The following is a 24,534-nucleotide window of genomic DNA, read 5'->3' on the forward strand; positions in this document are numbered from 1 at the left end:
CTCGCTATATTATTGGCAAAACTCCAGAGAAAGGAGTTGGAGATGTGGAAAATCTTTGCTTATTCATACATTTTTAGTAACACTGCTGTTGCTGCTGCTGCAACCGACTTCGAAACAGCGACTTTGAACTAGCAGCAGTAGACTTAGCTACTGCTGCTCTTTTACCAATCTACTACATGTGGTATGATCATCATCATCATGATCTACCTACCTAACATACATCTCAAAGCTCCTTCCTACCTCCCCTCAACCATTTGTAGCACAATCGGCAAGCAAACAGTTAGACTTGTTCCACAGCCGCCACCACCATCTAACCATCTACACATCCATCCAAGCAGCCAGCCAACAGATACGAGGCCAAAGAAAGTATCGCATTTAACTGCGTGTATTTCAACTTCGTCGCTCGTTCAGTTAACACGTCTGCGCGCTTGGCTAATTCTATTTTGACGCTGTTCAGACATTTTCAGTTCGTTTTTTGTTCTTTTTCTTTGAGTAAGAGGCCAGAACATAAACTACCAAGAAGTGGTACAACAACAACAAAAAGAAACATTTCTTCTTTTGGTTTCCAGACTCAATTCGATCGCAACATCAACGGCACACACTCTGCTGCTGCTGCCGTGGTGATTGTTGGACAACAAGTGCTCCGCGAGACGACAACTATCTTTCCATTCTATTCTGTTTGCGTTACTTCATCATCTTCATTCAGTCTGTATTTCGTTGTTGCGGAGTAAGCTAAGCGCGAGTTTAAAGCTTCTTTTATGTTTGTTTGATATCGTGTGCCCAGAATATTTTCCCAACTTGTAATTGACCGAGAGTTTTAAAAAGAAGCAAAAAAAAGAAACAAATTCTAAAGAAAAAAACACAAAATAACGCAAAAATTTAAAGCAAAAGAAAAAAATAACAACAACATAAATTGTAAACGTGAGTGAGTGTTATACATTTTGTTAAAGTAACAACAGCAAACAAAAAAAAACAACAAGCGACCCATATACCCTAACTCCAGGTTTTAACCTGACCATTGAAAAGAAAAAAAATAAAAAAACGGCAAAGAATTTGCGCCCAGTCGTTTTGTGAGTTACGAAAAAGAGTTAAAAAAGATAAAAACAACAATTTAAGAATTCATTTAAACCAAATTGAAGATTACATTTTTTTGTGTGCGCTTAAAACTCCTGTTGCTGCTGCTGTTGCTGTGCTATCCATCATTGTCCGGGTTTAATTTGGCCAAAAAGCAAGGAGGAAGATCTGTGTGCGATTTTAACTGGTGTTAACAAGGTGCGAATACATAAATATTTTAATGGTGAATAGAGAAAGAGAAATAAGACAAAATTAAATGAGTAAAAAACAACAACAACAAAATTATGCAACAGTTCTTAGCTATCTAAATCTTAAAAAACCTTTAAAAATCTTAAATGTATTTGGAAAATGTTTTTAATTTCATTATGAATTTTGGTAATACACCTTATGTTAAAAGATTTTTTATTGAAGCGTAATTTGATGCCAATCGAATGTTATTTTGTTATGAAATTCATAAAAAATAATAAAATGTTAACTTTACTAATTTTAATTTTACTATTCCTGAAAACTTGGTGAATGGATATTTGTAATAATCATGGGCACAGTTCGACTTATTCACATTAGGGTTAAGATATTTAAAGTTGCAAGTATTACATTTTGAAAGACGTTAAAGATATCATAAACTCAACATTTCATATTTTTGTGTTTAAAAAACAGACAAGTAAAATAAAACACCATGATACCCTACACCACTACCCCTGGGAATTAGCTTTCAACAAATCAAAATTACTTTATGGAACAAGTTCTCTTCTCTCATATCAAGTAGTGCACCCAGATTCATATTGGTTCCATGATATGGGATCTACAGTTTATCGCCGAGTACGAACGGCGTGTCCTAAGATACCACTTGTAGAGAAGTTTTACATAGCTAATATACTCAGAAAATGTCGCCGACATTACTGAAGGGTTGAAAATTGATGTTGCCTTGTCTGGAAATGTTTGTACAACAACATTTCTAATAACTATTCCAAAATAGAAAATTTACTTTATTTAGCCCCTTCTGCTACATCATTAAATTTTCCTTGAATGTCAGGTTCCTTTTTGGAATACAAATATTTCCAGTTACAATGACACTCCTCCAATTTATTGAACACCACAAATGCTATATAACAGGTAAAAAAGTATCAGAGATATACCCTCAGCCTGTGTGGTTTGAAATACTTTTTTTCGAAAAAATTCGTATTTAGGGGGTTTTCAAAACAATATGGATAGGATTAAAGCGCAAAAATTTGCGGGGATATCGATAGATAGGGCTCTCCACCTTCGAATTTCATCTAATATTCGAAGAAATATTATTTTTTTATCAAGAAGTATGGACTTGCCCTTGAAAAAACTCTTACTGTCGTAATTGAGGCAGCAAATGCAAGTTGCTTCTACAAAAATCAAAGTGATCCGAGAGCAGGTCTTAAAGTGAATTTATCCAAAAATGTGTGTGGGAGGTAACCGACGGAGTGGACAAATATAGTCCATATTCGAACCTGACCTATACCTGGTAGATATATTAGGTTGTGTAAAGTATTGACCAAATCTGTCACTCCCATCAATAGTTATCGTACGCACAATTTTTCCGAAAATTTTTGAACTTTTGTGGGGGATGTACCTTTAAGGAGTGGACCAATATGGCTTATCTTCGAACTTAAACTAAGTTTGCACAAAATATTACGAAGGCCACCATTTGGACCGAAACGGCAGATCCGTTCGAGAGTTACCTTACGCTCCAACCACTACACACGGTGTCATAGGGGTTTTTTACTACTTTCAGCCTATTTTCACAGGAAGTATGGGCTTGCCCCTCATGAAACTTGTACCGTCTTATGTGGGCGATTCGAGAGCAAGTCCTAAACTGAAATTTTCCGAAAATTTGTGTGGGAGGCGGTACCTGAAGGAGTAGACCGATATCGCCAGACCGACCGATTCGTCCAAACATACTTGGGATCTAAAACCATTATTTCGATGAGGCACATTTTGCCCGTATGAAAGTGTATATCCTTTCTAGCCTAAAGGCTGAGGGTATAAAAATTGTCGAAGGGAAAATTGTGAAATTATTGAAGATCTATCGACCTATGCTTGATATGGCACACGGTTTTGTGCTTTTTTGGGTGATATCATTGTGATATAAACTTATATATGAGTGAAGGCAAAAAATATTAACTTCCATGAAGCCAAGGTTTGCACTATTATAATACGCGTACTATTGTAGCTTACCGGTAACTATGACTATTGCTGGATCAAATTAAGTGTTTTTGAACAAAGCTCAAAATTTGACAAAAAATTTAATTTGTGTGGAAGTTCTGACCGCGTAAATGAATAAAAATAGGTAAAAACACGTTGAAGATGACGAGGTTTTTTACATTGCTATTCGATTACTGGTTAAACCATTCAAATTACGGACATCTGTCCAAAGTAAAAGTACAAGAATACAAAGTGAACATTACACTTCTAATGTATCACATGTTAAAATTTCACTATATCCACCTTTTAATGATGCTCACATTTTGATTTTAGGTGTTTATTTTGCTATTTTTGATTTAACTGGGACGCGCATTCGGGTATTTAAAAAAACCAATAATAGGATATGTGTATTGACTATGTAGTTCACACAGCATCACAGTAATTTACTGCCAAAGTCAACATTTAGTGCAATATTTTTTTAAAAAAACCTATTTTCTGGGTACAATATTCTTCACGTTGCTCTTGAACCAACTTTAAATGAAAGAAGCTTACACCTGGGAAGTTTTTACGGATTCCGAAACTACAATGTTCATAGATGAGAAAAATCAAAAAACAAAAAAATTGCCGGAGTGCTTCTTAAATAAATCCTGATCAAAGCTCATCTCGGTCAAATTTCACATTTAAAAAATAAAAATATTGTTGCTGTAAAAATTCTCTACAAGATTAACCTTCACGATATTCTCGTAAGTTTTACCATTTTTGAGATATAGAAGTTCAAATTGGGACAATGCACAGCCTACATGGCCCTTTATGAAACAATGTCATGTACGGTGCGTCTTAACTAACTTTAAATCAAACCCGCTTTAACCTGGGAAGTTTTTGTAAATTATGAAACAGCAATGTCCATAGATGAGAAAAATCCAAAAGCAAGAAAAAAATCGCTGGAGGGATTCTTAAATAAATCCCGGTCAAAGTTCATATTTTAGGTTTATTTTAGGTTTTAGCGATTTTGCTTGGAAACCCCAAGTACTATCGAATTGGGGCTAAAGAAAATATTGTAGCTGTGAAAATTCTCTAGAGGATTTACCGTTATGATTTGTTCCTAGGTTTTACCATTTTTAAGATATAGAAGTTCAGGTCACATTTTTAGTTTTTTGACAGGTTTTCACGATTTGCTTGATCTTATAGCTTTGAAAATTCCCTACAAGATTGGCTTTCGTAATTTTTTCCTAAGTTGTACCATTTTGGAGATATATATGTTTAAGTTGGGAAATTGCAGTCATGACATTATTTTAAAAGGATACGATACAATCAGTGAATTGTCCCAATTCGAACTTCTATGTCTCAAAAATAGTAAAACCTACGAAAATATGATGAAGAACAATCTTGTAGAGAATTTTAAGTGCTACATCATTATCTTAAGTTCCATTTTTATAGGTCTTGCGATTTCGCAGCAAAATCAATGCAATTTGACCGCGATTTATTTTTTGAATTTTAGAATCCGCAAAAACTTTCCAGGTGTAATCTCCTTTCATTAAAAGTTGATTCAAGAACACCGTGTCTTTTGAGTGTGCTGGTACCGACCCAATAGTTTAGTTCCGGATCATATAAATCATAGAAATCCATCCATTAGAACGGCGAAAACGGCTACTGCAAAAATTAAAAAAGTTGCGAAAAATGCTTTTAAAAATATCGGAGATTAATTTGCGTTTTCTGTGGATCGTGTCTTTTCAGTTAAGAAACCGGTACACTATTCCCGTTTTTGCGGAAACAGAGTTTTAAAAAGTTTAGCGGTATGGAAGCTGTATCCGATTTTTCCCAAAAATTGGTTGTGAGTGTACATCTACGGTTCTTGATAAATTTTATTAAAATTGATTGGTTAAAATTGGTTCCCTTTGCCTTCACCACAATTAATACATAAAAAACTTCAACGGTAGCGACATCGAGAAAATTTTGAAAAAAGGTGGCGATGCGACCCCATGCTGCAATATATGTATAAAAAATCCAATTGGAATCGTATCGTAATTTGCAATAATGCAAAAACTGGACTTTCTCTGCCATGATAGGGACAATTTGTAGCATGGAAGGAAAATATGGTTCTCTACAAAAAACCCATTATATATTAGGCAGCAGGATACTACTTTGGCGTATATGCCCTCCAAGAATTCAAATATGGAGGAAAAATAAATTTTTTATATTTTTAGTACATATCATATCATCATCCAAAATTGTAGGCATCTTCTTCTACCTAAACTCTTACGTCGTGCAAAATTGCGTGACTATTGCGTTACAAGTGTGACCTCTAGCGTGTTTATGATTACACCACAAAAAAATAACTGATTATATTAGGCTGTAACTCTGTTATCTGACCATGTACACCAACACAATTTCCTTTTCCCAGTATAGCTTACTTATCCGGAACGTGTCTTCCAGAAATAAAGATTTAAGCTGTATATTAAAAATTTTCACAGCTTTCACACAAAAGTTGTGGTCCATTTAACCATATAAATATTATCTGATCGCCATCTCATATTTCAAGCTTCTTCTTTGTCATATACTCTTACCTTATTTAAAATTTCGCATTGATCAGACCATTATTGCGACCTACATAGCCTCTATAAAATTGGATAAAAATTATGTTTTTGGTTCATTTCACCCGCTAAATATTTCACGATCATCATCAATAGCAATAGGTGTTTATTCTGGTCTAAACCCGACCTTCATGTAAAATTTCGTGACGATCGTTTCATAACAGCGGCCTGGAGTTTGATTACATTTTATAATGGACAGACGGACGGACACACATGTCAAAATTGCTTTATCTCGTCGAGATATGAAGATTGGTATGCCACATTGGAGGTCTCCGAGGAATATTTCGCGGTGTTACATGCATTTTTGCCAAAACAAACTTAAATTACCCTTTCCACATAGTGGTGTAAGGTATAAATATTACGAGTTTTAAAGTGTCACGGTGCTCTTTAACCAAATTTAAATGGAAGGTGATTTTTGCTGATTCTGAAACAACAATGTTCAGAGATGAGAAAAATCAAAAAAAAAAAATTGACGGAGTGCATTTAAATATTTATATTTATTACAAATAGCGATGAAAGTTCACATTTTTAGGTTTTCACGATTTTGCTTGGAAACCGCAAGTCCTATCGAAATTGGACTAAAGAAAATGTTGTAGCAGTGAAAATTCTGTACTATATTGGCTGATTGATATTTTCCTAGGTTTTACCATTTTTGAGATATAGAGGTATAGATCCAACTTTCAGATTTTTTTAGGTCTTCAGGATTTAGCTTGAAAACTGCAAATCCTTTCGAAATGGAACTAAAGAATATGTTGTAGCTGTGAAAATTCTCTACAATATTGGCTTTCGTAATGTTTTCCTAGGTTGTAACATTTTTGAGATATATAAGTTTATGTTGGCAAATATACAAGTGTTGGAGATATATAAGTTTATGTTGGCGATACATTCAATCCATTTCCCTAATTTGATCTTCTATATCTCAATAACGGTAAAAAGTACGAAGATATCAAGAAATTCAGCCTTGTAGATTGCCACAAAATATTCTTTAGTCCCATTTCGATAGGACTTGCGGTTTTCAAGCAAAATCGTGAAAACCAAAAAAAAAAAAAACCTTAAAATGTCAACTTGAATCGCGATTTAAATAAAAAGAGCTCCGGCGAATTTTTGTTTTTTTTTGTTGTTTTTTTTTTCTTATTTATGAACATTGTAGTTTCAGTATCCGCAAAAACTTCCCAGGTGGTGCTTACACCTTGAACGTTTTTGCAGATACCGAAACTACAATGTTCATAGATAAGAAAAATCAATAAACAATTTAAATTTAAATTTGGTTCAAGAGCACCGTGGTGCAATTTGGTCCATACCATTGTACTATAGCTATATCAATGCGCATATTTTGAAAGGGCATGTTTTCATGTTTCTTTCTTGTGTCGGGTTTGGCTTTCCAATTTCCTCCGTGACCAATTTTACGCCGAGATCTCTATGCAGATCACTATTGCGTATATACCAAGGAGCTTTTACAATACATCGCAGTATTTGATTTTGTAATTTTTGGAACTTGTGGATTTGGTTTCATGACATATCTTTCATAAATATTTAATTCGCTGTCTGACGTTGCACAGTGGGAAAAATCTAGCGTGCAGGAAATAGTTCCTAAAAATTTATGTAAAACCAAAAGTCGCAGGAAGTCGCAGGTAAAAATTATTTATTATTATTATTATTATTATTATTATTATTATTATTATTATTATTATTATTATTATTATTATTATTATTATTATTATTATTATTATTATTATTATTATTATTTTTGACAAGATACATAAAAATTAAAGAAAAAATAAATTTAAACTTTCGACAAGATACATAAAAAATTAAAGAACAGATAAGAGACAAGATACATAAAAATTAAAGAAAAAATAAAGTTAAACTTGGCTAATTTCCCTACTAAACCTCTATTTTAATTGAAGAATTTAGAAAAAATGGGCCTTACATTTATTTACTCCGAAACATCTAAATTAAAACAATTAATGGGTAACAAAACTATTTAATTTATTTTAATACCATTACGGTATATCACAAATACAAAAGATTCCACAATAATATATTCACAGAATTCACTCGGCTATTGCAATTGTACACCTAAATACGTCATCGTTAACATTGTAAAAATATCAATTTTAAATGTACCGTTATTCCGTTCTGACTAACTATTTCTAGATCGGTATTTTTCCCACTGTGCGTTGTTGACGTCGCCTTTGGTGTAGATATCTGCTTTTCTTTTTTTTTCGAAGGTTCTATGTTGTGTACTACCTAATGTAATGTGGTTTCCTCTGATATCCTGTTAATTTATTTCGACACATTTTACTAAATAGCGTGAACATTTATTTTTTATTTCTGAAAATTACAATTTTCGAATTATGTAGTTTTCTGTGAAAACCATAGATATTTTGGGATCATGGGTTCTTCATTATACCCTACACCACTCTCCGACAAAAAGTTTGGAACTCATCGAAATATTGGTCGTAGACCCATACTTATACTGAGTCGATCTGGCTATGTGTATCCATCGGTCCGTCTGTCCATCTAAACCTTGTAAATACGCTACAGGTCGCAATTTTGAAGAGGTCGTCATGGGAATCCCGGAGGAGAAGAAGCGTATTGATTTTGGTGATGACCGGATAATATTCAGGGGTCGAAATAAACAATCAAATTTTTTGGAGAAAAAGTCCACGTGTTATTCCAAAGCATCTATCTCAGCGTCTATAAGGGGTATACCAAAAGCAAAACCTGACAATGAAAGTAGAAAATATTTCTTTTCTAAAGATGTAAAGTAGGTTGTCGTACGAAGATATCACAGTAGTCGCAAATAAAACCCAACATTTCATTTTAGTGATTTTTTAGTGATTTTAACAATGACGAATAGCAAACTTTTGGTTGGGGACCTTTAAAAAAGCAAAGACTGACTATGAAAGTAGATAATCCCATCTTTACAATGATGTAAAGTAGGTTGGTGTAGGTGACCAAATAACGGAGATATCACAATAGCCGGTAATTCATCCCATTTTTTCTTTTTAATAACGATTGATCTGATCGTCTCGCAATTTTTTAAGGTTTAATGTGGGTCCCATAGAGGAAGAAACCTATTGATTTTGATGATGGCCGGATAGTATTCAGGGTTCGGAACGTTCCGTCCCGACTATAGCCTTTGCTCACATGTTAATTATAAGTTATTCCTTGTTGCAGCTTTTCGGTTCCTTAAACAACTGTGCACTTTATGCCTTTATTATTTATCTATAAAACATAATAAAATAATTATTGCTTTAATTGTTAATCTTCTTTTTTATTTAATATTATAATTTTTGTTTTAATTTTGCTTTTTTCTCTCATCGTTGATGTTGAGTTGATGTTGTTAATGGGAATTATCACCTTAAACACGAGCATAAATAACAAGTGGATTACTTTTCAGCATTTTTCACATCGATGTTGATGGCGGTGGTTATAAAGCGGATTTTAATTATCTGCTAACAGAAACCGTATTGTTAACTTATGAACATGAATAAATATGTATATTCGCACAAGCTTTTTGAAATATTGGAGTATTTTATCAATGACAGTTGTTGTTGTTGTTATCCCATTGTTGAATGGCGGTATTGATTTTAAAATATGTTTCTGTGTCTCTTCATAAATCATCGGTTATTGATCGCAAAAATTGTGCATACAATAAATGAATTTATTTATATTTATGTGTTTGCCATTTAATTGTGTTGAAAAAATATAACAGCTTTTAAATTAATATTAAGAAGGACAGATGTACACTTATAAAGAATTATTGTAATATTATTTAAATGGAATTATTTACATTGTTCAATGGCACACAGAGATACATGTAAGTAGATGCTTTAGTTGGAAGGTAAATTTGTTAACAAGAATAATTGGATGCCATTCTTGTGTAATGGTAAGCACACCCGCCTTGCACACTGTATACGTGGGTTCAATTCCCATACTGGACAACATCAATATTTCAAATGGTGCCAACAAATTCTCCTCACCCTAAGGTGTTGTCATTAGACACCCTGTTAGGTCTCGGCGATAAAAAGTAGGTACTATATAATTGAGAGGGGTAGCACTCTTTGATATGAGCCCAGCTAAAATTCGAATTCGTTAGTCATTATGTAAACTATTACAAAGTAATTAAAATAAAAATAACTACTTACTAAGATATGAATACGATAGCAAAGAGCGTGTGTGTCCGACTACAAGGGGTTCCATGCGATGACGTGGTTTCATGGCATCTTCTGCATTGGTTCAAACGAAGTCGTGAAAGATCCGATCGTAATGATAATGTCATTGCAAAGGGTTGGTGGAAATGACATGCAAATCATTAGTGTAAATGACATGCTTTGGATCCAAAAATGAATAGCATCTTTTGGGGTCTACGCTCACATAAAATTCGTCGATGAAGATGCTAAAAAGATGACATGCCAGATCACTTGCACCCATGATTGAATACCATCTTTGGCATCGAACATTTTGCTAGGTAGGTTTGTGTAATCAACGCTCACCGCCGGCACTCGAGCTATTTTTGACAAAATAAAAAGCAGATGGTGATGCACATGTTAGCGTTAAAAAAAAAACCTTTATATTAATACGCATGGCCGAGTGTGAATGGCTCCAAATCAGAAGTTGGCATGATCAAATCCAGCAGAGAGAGAAATAAAATAAAATAAAAATATGAAGTGTGTTGAAGTTGAAAACAAATTTCATCTCAACTGTCCTAAAAATAAAACATGTGTTGTTTAGCCTTTTTCAACTTCTAGTGGCCAGAGAATAACCAGTTATTCAAAAGGTTATAGAATAACTAGTTATTCAGTGCGACACGCCCCTGTTAAAATAATGGGTAAGAAGGGGGTTTTGTAAGTAGGGACGACTATCAAACAGTACTATAACAAGTAATAAAGTATCAGTCGGCTTTGCCGACAGAGATATACCCTCAGCCTATGTGAATTGAAACTTTCATCTACGGACAGATATAATGTATTTAGGGTCTTTTAAGACTTTTGTGGCCCTTTTTGGACATTTGAACTTGCCGACAATAATGTGAATTAGGATTAAAGTTGAAAAGTGTTGCGGAGGAGGTACTTAAAGGAATGGTCCGACATAAGCCATTATGGAAGTGGATTTTATTTTGGAAGTTATATCTTTTTTGATAGATATCACGCCCAGTAGTCATTTCAGTGGGTCATCATATAGCTATTGGACCAGTATGCCAGGAAGCATGGACTTGTCCACGGAAAACACAATATCGCTGTAAACAGGAGCACAACGAACAGCATCGGTATACATTTACAAAGAATCTTCGAACAGACCCTAAACTGCACCTACACACTAATGTTGAACTTTTGTGGCTGAGCCACCCTAAGGAGACGATCGATATTGGCCATTTTATAAGTTAAACTAAATTTGGGCAAAATATTAGGAGATCCATAGTTTGGATCAAATTGGTTGCCACGTTCAAAGATATAGGATATAGGAAGTTGTGGACCGGTATGGCCCATCTTCGAACTGAAACTAAGTTTGGACAAAATATGACGAAGGCGAAATTTTGGACCAAATCGGTTGATCAGTTCGAGAGTTATCGTGCTCTCCAGCCACTACATATGGCGCCATAGAGGTTTTTACAACTTTCGAACTGTTTCCCAAGAAGTATGGACTTGACCCTGAAAAAAAATTCATTCCTAATTGTGGAAGCAAATGCAAGTTGCTTCAACAATTTTTTGTGGGAGGTACCCGAAGGAGTGAACAAATATAGTTCACATTCGAATCTGATCTATATCTGGTAGATATATTAAGATGTGTAAAGTATGGACCAAATCGGACACTCCCTTCAAGAGTTATCGGGCGGACAATTGGACAAGTGGACCGATATGGCTTATCTTCGAACTTAAGATAAGTTTGCACAAAATATTACGAAGACCAAATGCCGGACCGAATCGGCAATCCGTTCGAGAGTTGTCTTGCGCCCAACCAGTACTCACGGTGTCATAGTCTTTTTTGCACTTTTCAGGCTATTTTCTCAGGAAGTATGACTTCCCCTGATGAAACTTGTACCGCCATATGGGGGCAGTGAATACAAGTTGGTGCAATAAAAATCAAAGCGATTCAAATGCAATTCCTTAACTGAACTTTTCTGAAATTTTGTGTGGGAGATTCTTGAAGGAGTGGACCGATGGAGTCCATATCATATAAGTCTGGTAGAAATTTCACAATGTGCAAAGTATGGACCACATCAGTTACTCCCTTCAAGAGTTATCGTGCGCACATATTTTCCGAACACTTTTGAACTTTTGTGGGGGAGGTGCCGGAAGGAGTGGACCGATATAACCCATCTTCCAACTTAAACTAAGTGTGGACGAAATATTATGCAAGCCACCTTTTGGATCGAATCGGTTTATCCGTTAGAGAGTTATCGTGCGCTCCAGCCAGCCAGACAGACGGACATAGCTAAATCAACTCCAAATTTTCTGAAATGGATTTCGTCCAAACATACTTGGGGTCTAAAACCATTATTTCGATGAGGCAAATTTTGCCCGTATGAAAGTGCATATACCCTTGTTAGCATAAATGCTGAGGGTATAAAAACGCATTATTTAGTAAGGATTTTTTTGCTGGGAGTTAACTTTTTTTGGAGAACGTTTTGCTCCGAATCCCGATTGAATATACACATCATTTTGAACGCCATTTGCGTGTTCTTCTTTAAATTCAATTAACCAGTTTTTGACAGAATTTTCGAAATGAGGTTTCATTGACGTCTTTATTCGCCTTCCATATTTCATGGCCATAATTTCATGTTTCAAATCCAATGACAGACAAATAACGATTTACGTTGTAGCCAGTTTTCAAAAACAAACAGACCCACATCCAACATTAATTAATTAACAAAGGTATTAACAAATTAGAACCCGGTTTTTTTCTTTTTCATTTACTGTTCTCTTTTGAACACCACAAATCCCCTTCGTTGTGACGACGGACCTGTCATGCTTTCTAACTTTGAACGCATTCAATGTTGTTTTCGGAGGGGTATTTCCAATCATGACGAAGAGACTACGATGACGAAGATGATAATGATGATCATTGTAATGTTGATGGTCTGCGTCATGTTTCTGGCTTTTGGTAACGGTTTTCAAAAAAAGCAAAAACAACAAATACAATCTGTTCTGTTTTTTGTTGTTTTTCTTTTTTATTTCGGAAGATGAAATTAAACCGTTAACAATATAAACAGACATAAATATAATTCTCACAAATATTTTATATGACGAGATGACGACGAGCGACTATGAGATGTCGGTTATAATAATAACACCTGTTTATGAGAGAGATAAAGAAAGAAGAACCCCACCACCACATTACCACATTTCCACAAACACATGTCTTTAGATGCGGGTAAATGTGCAAGAAACCCAAATCTCACTTAAACGGAACAAAATCAAATGAAAACGTTTTCACCAGCCAACATTTACCAGAATTAGCTTGTAGATCTCAGTTACAAAAACAACAACGAAATCGTGTGGTATCATGGTACAGCGTAGTGGCAAGCAAGCAGGCTTAGTGGCAACAAGTTGTGGTGGGTAGCGCGTGCTCACATTCAGCTTGACGCACAGCTCGGTTGGGAAAAGTGAGTTGTGAATGATGTGGATCCGTCGATGTCGACGAATAGGCTATTGTTATGATATGTTGTTGTTGTATTCTGTATTGATGTTGGTTTTCTTATTTATTTTTGGTTAAACATTTTCTTTATTGTGTTTGTTGCACTTGTAGCAGCAAGCAAGTCTATGCAGCAGACATGTATGAAGAAGTAGAGGGAAGCTTCAAAGGAAAATCACATCTCTCTTTTACAAAAATTATTTTTTACAAAATCCGTGCTTTTCGGAAAGTGAAACATGGACCTATGTTGACAATTTTTGATGGTGAAATTTTGTGACCACTGGGAACCACAAATGTCAAATTACAACTAGTTAGGTTAAAAATGTAGCTAATATCTTTAAAATACCTAAAATCGGGAGGTATCGTTATATGGGGGCTGTACCAAAACGTGAACCTATATAGCCTATCTTCGAACTTGGCCTGCCTAAGGAAAAAAGACACTCGGGTGTAAAATTTTAGGGTTCTATCTCAATTATTGTGGACCCTAGAATGATTACAACAGGTGGGACAGACGATCATGGCTAGATCGACTCAGAATTATACCCTAATCAAGAATATGTATACTTTATAGGTTCGCAAATTATTATTTTAACTAAAATGGCAATTCTGCAAGATGACACTTTCAGGAAGTTTCAGATGGGTAAAAATTTGCACATCGTATTATTGCATACAGTCAAGCATCAGCTTGGAATATGGATTTATCGGAATCGTCTTTCGAGTACCTCCCACGCAAAATTTGGGAAAAAGTGCAGTTTGAGGACTTGTCTCAAATCCATTTTAATTTTTTGTAGTAGGTTGTTTTTAAGGTCCCTATTACAACGGTAAATTTTTCCGGAGTAAATCCATACTTGAGATAATGGTCAAATCTCCAAAACATCTTGTGGGTACATATTAAAATGTGCGCAAGTTATCTCTCGAACTTTTTCAAAAAAAAATTTCAAACGTAATTTAATATTTTGAACAAACAAAAAATGTTGGTCAATGTCAATGATTTGGTATAGGCCCACCAGACTGATTTTTACTCAAAGGGGTAAAAATCTATGTCGGATTTTTTATGCGGCACCCCTGTAAAGTGTTTAGTTTTGTTAGATTTTAAGATTGCCAAAGTTTGAGTACAATCAGAATATGTTAACACAACAGCTTGAATTCACTGTCTTCCATACGACGGTACAGTTTACATCGGGTGCAAGTACATACTCCTTAGAAAATAGCCTCAAAGATGCAAAATATAATTCTCGGACGGATCTGCAGATTCAGTCCAAAATGTGGCCATATCGGTTCCTCCCCCACAAAAGTTCGAAAATGTTCGGAAAAATTGTGAGTTGGTCCATACTTTACACATCCTAATGTATGCACCAGGTATAGAACAGGTTCGAATATGAACAATATTTGTTCACTCCTTCGGGTACCTTCCACACAAAATTTCGGATAAGTTCACTTTAAGACCTGCTTTAAAATCCTTTTTATTTCTGTTGAAGCAAATTGCATTTGCTGCTTCCATAACGATGGTAAAAGAAAACATCCCTATGTAGTGGCTGGGGTGCACGATAACTCTCGAACAGATCAATCGATTCGGTCCAAAATTTGGCCTTGTTGTTGTAACAGTGTTTGTTTCTATGTTTGTATGTTCGTTCTTTTGTTCAATCTGGCTCGGGGTCTATCTCCAGTTCCAGGAAAGTGGCTGCTTCGATGGGATGTAACCACAGATCCACTGGATGGGTAGGGTTGGCTGGGCAGTTGAAAAGGTGTTTTGTATCGTGCGGGCCCATGCCACATACTGGGCAGATGTCTGGCACGGCACGGTCGATTTCCGCCCAATAAGAATTTAGCCGACTGCAATATCCCGAGCGTAGTTGAGCCAAAACTATTCTAGTTTGTCGTGGCAGCTGACGCTCCTCAGCTGCACTCCGAGGACTTTATTCACACAATAACTGCTTACTGCACTATAACTGCATCCGTGTGAATACTATTTTAACCTGCTTGATACGCTTGTTGATCTAGGGGTTCTCTCCTGTATCGCTGGTCCTCTCCCTCTAGAGCATGGATATCCAGGCAGATCAGGGCCTGTATGTGCCGGGCCTACCCACAAGATGGTGATTGGGATGGCTCACACGGTAACATCCAAGCAGGTACTGCAACGAAAGCATCTCATTGTGTTGCTTTGCTGGAAGAATCTTTGCCTCCTCATGTAGATGGTTCACTGAAGATTTGAGTAGGCACTCTTTTGCTGTTCTCAGGGCGGCATTCTGGCAAGTTTGAATCTTTTACCAATTCGTATCACATAATCTCGGGGACCAGACTGGCGCCGCATAGCTTACCACAGACCGACCTATCGCGTTATACAGTCTGTCGCAAAAGTTAGTATACACCGTTGAAACCAAAATGTATTAGGGATAAATATCACTATAGCTTATTGAAAACAACAAACAATTAGTTTTATTTGATAGACAAGAAGGTTGTCTTCCGTAATAACAATTAAAAGTGCGCAATATTTGCATACATTAGCAAATGTACGGTTCGAATCCCAAAAAGACCAAAATTTATGTCGCAAAAGTTAGTATACAACGGAGAATCCTCCTGGAACTGTGTAAAAAATTCTTGATATTTTTGAACAAAATGAAACTAAATCTGTACCTAAGATCATAAAGAGCATATTAATTGGTTTTAGTGGCAGTTATAGTACTTATAGTAACAAGTCCAACGTACACTGGATCGTAAAATCCACAAAAATTGGTCATCTACAAATATAACAACTGTAGTGACAAAATTCCGGATGTTATGTCTTGTTTATGAATTTTAAAGCCATGAAATGCTCAGAAAGGCTCTAAAGTTTCAATATGGGGTGATCTTGATCGAGTTTCGACTTGTCCCTTTTTGAAGAAACGGGAATTTCTTGAAGGAAACCCATACGTTTGAGGCCGTTGTCCTCTTGAAACATGTAATAATCCTTAATCCTTACTCAAAAGGACTTTCCTTTTCAGTTAATTTTCTCACAAATTATGTCCCTTTTCACATTCCCACCAAAAATAAATAGTAGGAGAACCTCAAGTTCTGGTGTAAGCTCTACAGTGATACTCCACCACCACAGAAGGATATGATAGCTAATTTAAAATTTTAATACAGAGCTGTCTCTGCTGTTATAACGCATGGATTGTGCAAAAACGTTCTGAAAAGCTGTGTTCGCTTCACTTAGGACCAAAATACAACTAAATGGATCAGTTAGAAGTACTTCATTAGACATTAGTAGTAAATTATACACTAGGGATACGAGAAGCATGTCCGATACTGCTGAAAGGCCGGTAGGACAGTATAACTGTAGGGCTTACAACGGACCTTGAGGTTCTCCTACTATTTACTTTTGGTGGTAATATGAAAAGGGGCAACATTTGTGAGAAAATTGACTAAAAAGGAAAGTCCTTATGTGTAAGGATTAAGGATTATTACATGTTTCAAAAGGACAATGGCCTCAAAAGTGTGGATTTCCTTCAAGAAATTTCCGTTTTTTCAAACAGGACAAGTCGAAACTCGATCAAGATCACCCCAAATTGAAACTTCATAGCTTTTCTGAGCATTTCATGGCTTTAGAATTCATAAACAGAACATAACACTCGGAATTTTGTCACTACAGTTGTTGTATTTGTAGATGACCAATTATTGTGGATTTTACGATCCAGTGTACGTTGGACTTGTCACTATAAGTACTATAACTGCCATTAAAACCAATTAATATACTCTTTATGATCTTAAGTACTGATTTAGTTTCATTTTGTTCAAAAATATCAAGAATTTTTTACACAGTTCCACGAGGATTCTCCGTTGTATACTAACTTTTGCGACATAAATTTTGGCCTTTTTGGGATTCGAACCGTACATTTGCTAATGTATGCAAATATTGCGCACTTTTAATTGTTATTACGGAAGACAACCTTCCTGTCTATCCAATAAAACTAATTGTTTGTTGTTTTCACTAAGTTATAGTGATATTTATCCCTAATACATTTTGGTTTCAACGGTGTATACTAATTTTTGCGACAGACTGTATGTGGTCAACAAGGTTTCTTTATATGCACCACAAGTGCTGCCGGCTAGGGACTTGAGGACCTTGTTCCTACTTTTTAGTTTGTCGGAGATAGCTGTTGCGTGCGCGCACGACGTGAAAGTAGTGTCGAATGTGACCCCTAAAATTTTGGGCAGTTTGTGGTCGGAATTCCGCTACCGTCAACCACGACATTCAATTCTCTTCCAAACTGGGCTGTCCATGTGGTGAACAGAGTGGCTGTTGATTTTGTGGCGGAAATCTGCATATTCCTCGAATGGAAAAAGGTGGTAAGGTGGGTTAAATAGTTCTTCAGTCTCTCACAGATGTCATCATCCGCATACGTTACGATCTCGATGCCGCCTGGAGGGGGCGGAATACAGGAGAGGTAGAGGTTAAACAGTTCCGGACATATCACCGCACCTTGGGGAACTCCCTGTTTAACTCTACGGGGTTCGGACTTTTTGTTCCTGAATTCCACGTACGACTGGCGTCCACACATATAGTTGACTATCCAACGTTTCAAGTTTGGCCGGAGGGTTGTCTGCTCAATGTCCTCAAACAGCGTGGAGTGCCTGACTGTATCAAAGGCTTTTGATAAGTCAAGCCCCATCATCACTGTTCTATCGCACGGCCGTCTCTGGTTGAGTCCTTGACAAATATGTGTGGTAATGGCGTGCAGAGCAGTTGTCGTGCTGTGCTGCTTACGGAATTCATGCTGATGATCGGCAACTTGATAGCTATTTCTGATACTGGGGAGGACTAAGGCCTCAAATGTCTTTGCTACGGGCGACAAAAGCGAAATCGGCCTGTACGATTCACTTTTGCTGGCATCCTTTCCGGGCTTCCGTAGTGGGACCACCCTTCCCATTTTCCAGACTTCGGAAACAAGTTGAGAACTTTAGTGAGATACTCCACTCCCGGCTCATCCAGCTGCTTCAGCATTACCATGGAGATTCCATCAGGGCCCAACGCTTTGGATGATTTAGCGTTCCTGATGACATTGGCAACATCATCCATTGTAAACTGTGGTGGTTCCTCCTCGGCAGGAAGAGATCTTATGCGACGTAATACTCTTCTCTTCGACCTGTCTCTCTCGGGGTGCTCGATAAACTGTCGATTGAAATAACTTGCGCATCTCTTCGGGTCAGTCAACGTAACGTCGCCAAACGTGACTGAGGTCCTATCTTCCCTTCTTCCAGGGTTCGAGAGTGACTTAACCGTTGCCCACAATTCACCTATACCGGCTCCAATGTTGCAACTCTTCAGATGATTTAACCACTTGTTCCGCTTGTGCTCGCCGACCAGCCTGTTAACTTCCAGTGTCAGCTTCCTGACCCTGGGGTTATTGGGGTTGGTTCGGCGAAGCTCATCACGCACATTTGCTAATCCCGTCGCCTCGGGTGGGAAGTTTGGTCTTACTTCGGGTATTCGACCAGTGATGATGATGTCTCGGAACGTCCTTTCCGCTACCTGAGCATCAGAAGGATTGGGCAGTTCTCTGAAGCGGTGATTGGTGAACTCTCTGAAACCCGGCCAATCAGCTTTCTTATGATAGACGAATGTGCGGCGTTCAGAGGTAATGAAATCAGGTGGTCTGCTAATGGAGACAATTATGGGGAGAGGGTCTGATCCAAGGGAAATGACGGGTTGCCAGGTAACTTCATTTGTCAGACCAGGTGACACGATGGTTAAGTCTGGCGAGCTGTGACACTCTATTCTAATTCTGGTAGGAGCGTCCTCATTGACCCTGCAAAACGTAGAGCTGTCAATCTGCTCAGCCAGCGCTTTGTCATATTTTGTCCATATTTTGTTTCAGTTTGAAGATAGGCAATTCCGGTCCAAAAATTCAGGTACTTTCCACTAATATTTAAAAAATTTTACTAAAATGGTATGCACGATATCTCTTAAACGGGGCAACCAATTTGGCCCATTCTTTGGATGTCCTAATATTTTGTCCAAATTTAGTTTAACTGCTAAAATGGTTCATATCGGTCCTCTCCTTAGGGTAACACCCTCACAAAAATTAAACATTTATATCTAAGTGCAGTTTAAGGTCTGTTAGAGGATCCTTTAGAATTTTGTACCGAAGCTACTCTTTGTGGTCCTAATCAAAGCGACATTATATATTTGGGAGCAAGTCCATGCTTCCTGACATAATGGTCCAAAAGCTCTAAATTATACGGTGACTAAATGAAATGCTGGTGGACGCTATATATGTATATCCAAATGAATGACTCCCAAAATAAAATCTACTTCCAAAATGGACTGTGTTGATCCATTCCTTCAAGTACCTCCTCCTCCTAGTGCCATCAAGCCGACCCTATAATGTACCTTTGCAGTGCCAGCTCTACTGCAACAGTGTGAATGCTATTCAGATAATGAAGATCTCTTCTGACTTATAAGCCTTTCCTCTAGATTCTGGCAATGATGCACATGGCCTTATTGGTGCGCTGATGCACCGGTAAAATTTTCGTCTCTTTATGAAGATGATTCGCTGGTGTCAGGAGGAGACACCCTGTTGTAGTTCTTAGTCCCGCATTGGGGCGAGTTGGAATATTCAAATGTTAGTGCTACGATTTGCATACCACACTTACCACAGACCGGCCAATTGCTTTGTAAAAGGTTAAATACTCCTAGCTAGCAATTTGAGGGTCTTTTTCCCATTTCTGATCTTGTCGCAAATTGCTGTAGATGGCGCGGACGATTTAGGATGCTGTAAAACGTTCCACCCAATATATATTGTACGATTCGCCTCTGATGTTATCGTTAATTTCAGTAGCGGAACCACCCCGCCAACTTTACAGGCTTCCGGTACAATATGGGTGACTAACGATAGATAGAGGACACTCCGGGTTCATCCATTTAATTAACCATTACCATTGAGATTTCGTGTGGTTCCAACGCTTTGGACGACATCGCGTTTCGGATGACATCAGTAACATCGCTCATCGTTAATTGTGGTGGTACCTCCTCCGTGTGGGATAGCTCTTGTACGGCGTAGCCACTGATCTTCGAATTATCATTATCGAGGTGTCCAATAACTTCCTGGTTAATTATCATTCTCGAGGTGCCCAATAACTTGCTGGTTAAAATAACACCTCTCTCGGATTTGTCACACCGTTGAAACAACGGCCGTTCTATCATCCTTGTTGCCTGGATTCGAAAGTGATTTAATTATAGGTAAAATCTCTGAACCCTTGCCAAGCAGAAATATTCAGCAGCTTTCCCGTGCTTAGGGAAAGTACGGTGGTCAGGGGTTATGAGGCCGGCCGTGATGATCGAAGGATGGCCGCCTGAGTCAAGAAAAATGACAGGTTGCGAGGACATGTTATTTATCAGACTAGGTGCCACAATTGTGATGTATGCTGAGCTGTGGCAATCTCCTCATATCCTAGTGGGAACGTCTTTATTGACCGTGCTGTGGTCATAACCTGGGAAGGAATGCCAAAGCACATGATGAGCACTGAAGTCCACCAGCATGCGACGTTTATTGGCTCCAAACGCGATCTAATACGAGACATATGACGCAGGGTTGTTAGGAAGACTGTTGTTGTTGCGAAGACTGACGACAAAGTTGGATTCACGCTGGGGGATGTTCTGGCACAGCAAGTAGCAACATAACTCTTATCGCTGTTATCACGGAGGCGGCTAAGACCAGAACAGTCTCAGAAGTTCGCCCATTTCATACATCTCACCGATGTTGACATGTCGCGGGTGCGGGTCTGGTAAACTGAACAGCTACAAGGGCCATGGTGTTCTCTATCCCTGCCGGGACCAGAAGAGTCAAGCTTAGGCGAGATAGGTTAGTGCGGAACATAAGGAAGGAAAGTCCTCCTCCTCAGCTTCTTATACGATCCTTTCTCAAAACTCTGTAACCATCGCAACGTTGCAAACCACAGGTGACCGTTTGTTTTGTTGCAGAGACCGTTGCAATTGAATTGCAGGAACGACGTATTTCCGAGACGCTGAACAACAACATTTGGTGCTAGAAGCTGCGTGTTTTGTTGTTGGGAAGACTGACAACAAAGTTGGATCCACGGGATATGATCTGGCACAACAAGTAGCAACATAACTCCTATCGCTGTTATCATGGAGGCGGCTAAGACCAGAACTGTCTCAGAAGTGCACCCATTTCATACATATCTATATCCCGGCCACGACCAGAAGAGTTAGGATTTTTTTGCCGTTCCCATGCATTGGCCATGGTGAAAAAATATACGAGCACAACTAAATTGAGATGCCCGCAACCAATCGCCATTACAATTACCAATAATCAATGGGCTTTTTCCCTTCTGGGACTCACATCTCACCAAAAATTTCGTGACGAACCGATCCACATTTCAGATCGTCCTCGGAAAATGTAAAAATGTATTTTTTTAATACACTGCCGGATAGACAATGAACATTTTGATCGGACTTCCTTACCACTGTGCCCCTAACCTAATCTATCCTAATCCAATTGCAGTAAATTATTTATTTACATTACCAGCACCACACTGACTGCTGCCAACTCTTGTTTACTTGTTAAGCGCGCACGCGCAGCTAGCTTCACGTTTGAATGGTACTTCACAAGTAAGTAAGAAGTACAAGTGCAGTTAGCCAGTCAGTGAGTGTGAGCAAGGCATGCAGCCAGTCTACCAGTCAGCAATTTATTCAATGGTTATTTATGCGCTGTAATTTCCACGAAGTCTTTGTTTTATTGTCTGCCAGCCAAGAAGGCTGGCAGGCATTCAGTCTGCGTGCATCCACAACATTTGTGGTTAAGGGAGAATTTTCCAAGGCGGAGAAAGAAAAAATCAATAGGCGGTTGGGGCGTATAGTTGGTGGGTTATCATGCTTTTATGCCATTCATCATTTTTATTGAAAGAGAGCATAGAGTAGACACCGACACCACCACTACCAATACCAACAATCTCTTCTATATATCGTAAAAATATCTCAGCTATAAGCAGGTTATGGCAACTACTGTCTCTGTAGATGAAAAACTGCAATATTTTCCAGTCACATTGCAATGTTACCCCTGTTGCTGTTTGTGCTGTTACAGTGTAGCGGCGTTATTACTATGAGTGGTTTTTGTCTTATGTTGGCCAAAACCTGCAACGGTAAGCTGCAACTGTATAATTTTTTTCATCGTGTTGCATGTGCCTGGCTTACCATGATTTGTTTTTCTGGCTCATAGTATGGTCTGTTTTTTTTTTTTTTTTTTTTTTTTGTTTCTATCCATGCGCCATTGATCCACTGATCTACATTTCAATGTTGTAGCTGTGCGGGTTGTTGTGTTTGGCTTGCAGGTTGGCTGCGGTGTGTGTTGTGCCTTTTTTTTGTTTTTGGTATCGTTGACTTGTTCAGTGTTTATACTTTTTATAAGCTAATTATCAATTTTTCCACATTGCCTGGTAAATGGGCGGTGAGGCAGAAGAAGAGACTAAGTGAAGTAGAAGAAAGTCAAGTGGTGGAAAAGGAAAATAGAAGAAAAACCCCATCCATCCAACTCATGCATGAGTTGAAGTAAGAGAAAAATGTAGTTGAGACACTTGCATGAATTTGTCGAAGCAAACAAACCATCATGGTCGAATAACTAACTAGACACCAGATTAGTTAGTCATCATGTGGTACATCCATCTGTGCACTACACCATAGGGGGTTGTATTGCCAATTAATTAAGGGAGAAAAGAAGGAGGATTTGAACAAAAAACTTAAATTGTTTAAATAAATTTTTTGAAGCAATGCCGTTTGGAAAGCCCTCGCCTTTTATGATTTGTAATGTTTGTAATATTCAATCAAACCCATTTGGGACAAAGTTAAAGTTCAGAAGGTATTCTTTAATATTGAAATTTACTGAAGTGCCTCTAACCAAAGCTAAAATATTCCTTATTGCAATTGAAATCCAAAAGATGGACAAAATAGAATGGATTAGCCAGCAATTGCATCTACCTTGCTTGACAACCTACGCCAACATACTGCATCATTGTAAAGCTGAGATTTGTTACTTTAATTGTCTGGCACACAATGCTTCAGAAATCAATTTTTCTGGCCAACACCCCCATTTTTTGTTGTCACCGATTGTAAATTTCTACATGGGATTCGATAGTAATCTTATTGAAACTAAGAAATTCAAAGGTGTGGCAAAATACGTAATTTTCAAATTTCAGAAGAAAGAAATATCTATATTTATATACACAAAAAAAACCTTCTGGCCTAGGCAACACGCAGTGTCGCCAGGAGTCATTTGACATTTTTTTTGGAAAGTTTGAGAGTCTTTAGCCTAAGCGTACTCCGGACAACTTGACATGCGACCATATGTTGAGTTGTTTACAGTGGCTTGATTGTGACACCTCCAATACATGGTTTTTGAACGCGTTTACAGACCACGCTTTCGTTGACCACGCCTATTTTTCTTCCTGTTTTGGAATCAGATGAAACCATTGGATCCCCAGTCAGGGCTGTACGTCGCAGGACCCATTAATTCCACGTTTTGTGCGGTCAAACAGGAGCTGATTTGAGTCGATGTGTGAGAACTCGCATTGTCGAATTCCTCAAAATTAGCCGTCATATATTCCCCAAGCCGTATAGTCGACCATTTGCTTCGAAGGTCTTCTTCCATGAACAGCTTTCTTTGGTTTTGGCTTGCTTTCGAAGACCCAAACGGTCGATTCATGTCTTGTTTTGAGCTCCTAAGGATATATCCAAGATTCGTCGTCTGTGACGATCTTATAAATGACGTTTGAAGCACCGCGATTGTTTTTATTCACGAATCAGTTTGTAATTAAGATTTTATGTAATCTTATGTAGAAACTCATCACGCTATGATACAGGAATATGAGGTTGTAAAAATGCCATAACCCTAATAAACATACAATATAACATCGATTTTTATTTTCCGCATGTTAGATCTGCACTTTTTCGCACCATGCAGCTATACGCGTTTTCTATATATAGAATATCATAAAATCCAAAGATGTTATATAGAGGACCTCCTAAACGCATTCTACAGATAAAAAAAGACTTCATTTAAAT

The 24,534-nt window shown here is 37.7% G+C and overlaps 1 protein-coding gene across 1 annotated transcript in view; it reads left to right on the forward strand.

Moving 5' to 3' along the window:
• Positions 1 to 383: 383 nt before the first annotated feature.
• The window catches only part of m (zona pellucida domain-containing protein miniature), a 196,426-nt gene continuing 172,275 nt past the window's right edge, over positions 384 to 24,534 (forward strand). The window contains exon 1 of the mRNA XM_073979526.1: positions 384 to 1,272. The gene's annotated coding sequence lies outside the window, so the exon portion shown is untranslated. The remainder of the gene's footprint in view (positions 1,273 to 24,534) is intronic.

This window comes from Musca autumnalis, unplaced genomic scaffold, assembly GCF_047663935.1.
Source record: "Musca autumnalis isolate F117 unplaced genomic scaffold, ASM4766393v1 scaffold_3, whole genome shotgun sequence".
NCBI lineage: Eukaryota > Metazoa > Arthropoda > Insecta > Diptera > Muscidae > Musca > Musca autumnalis.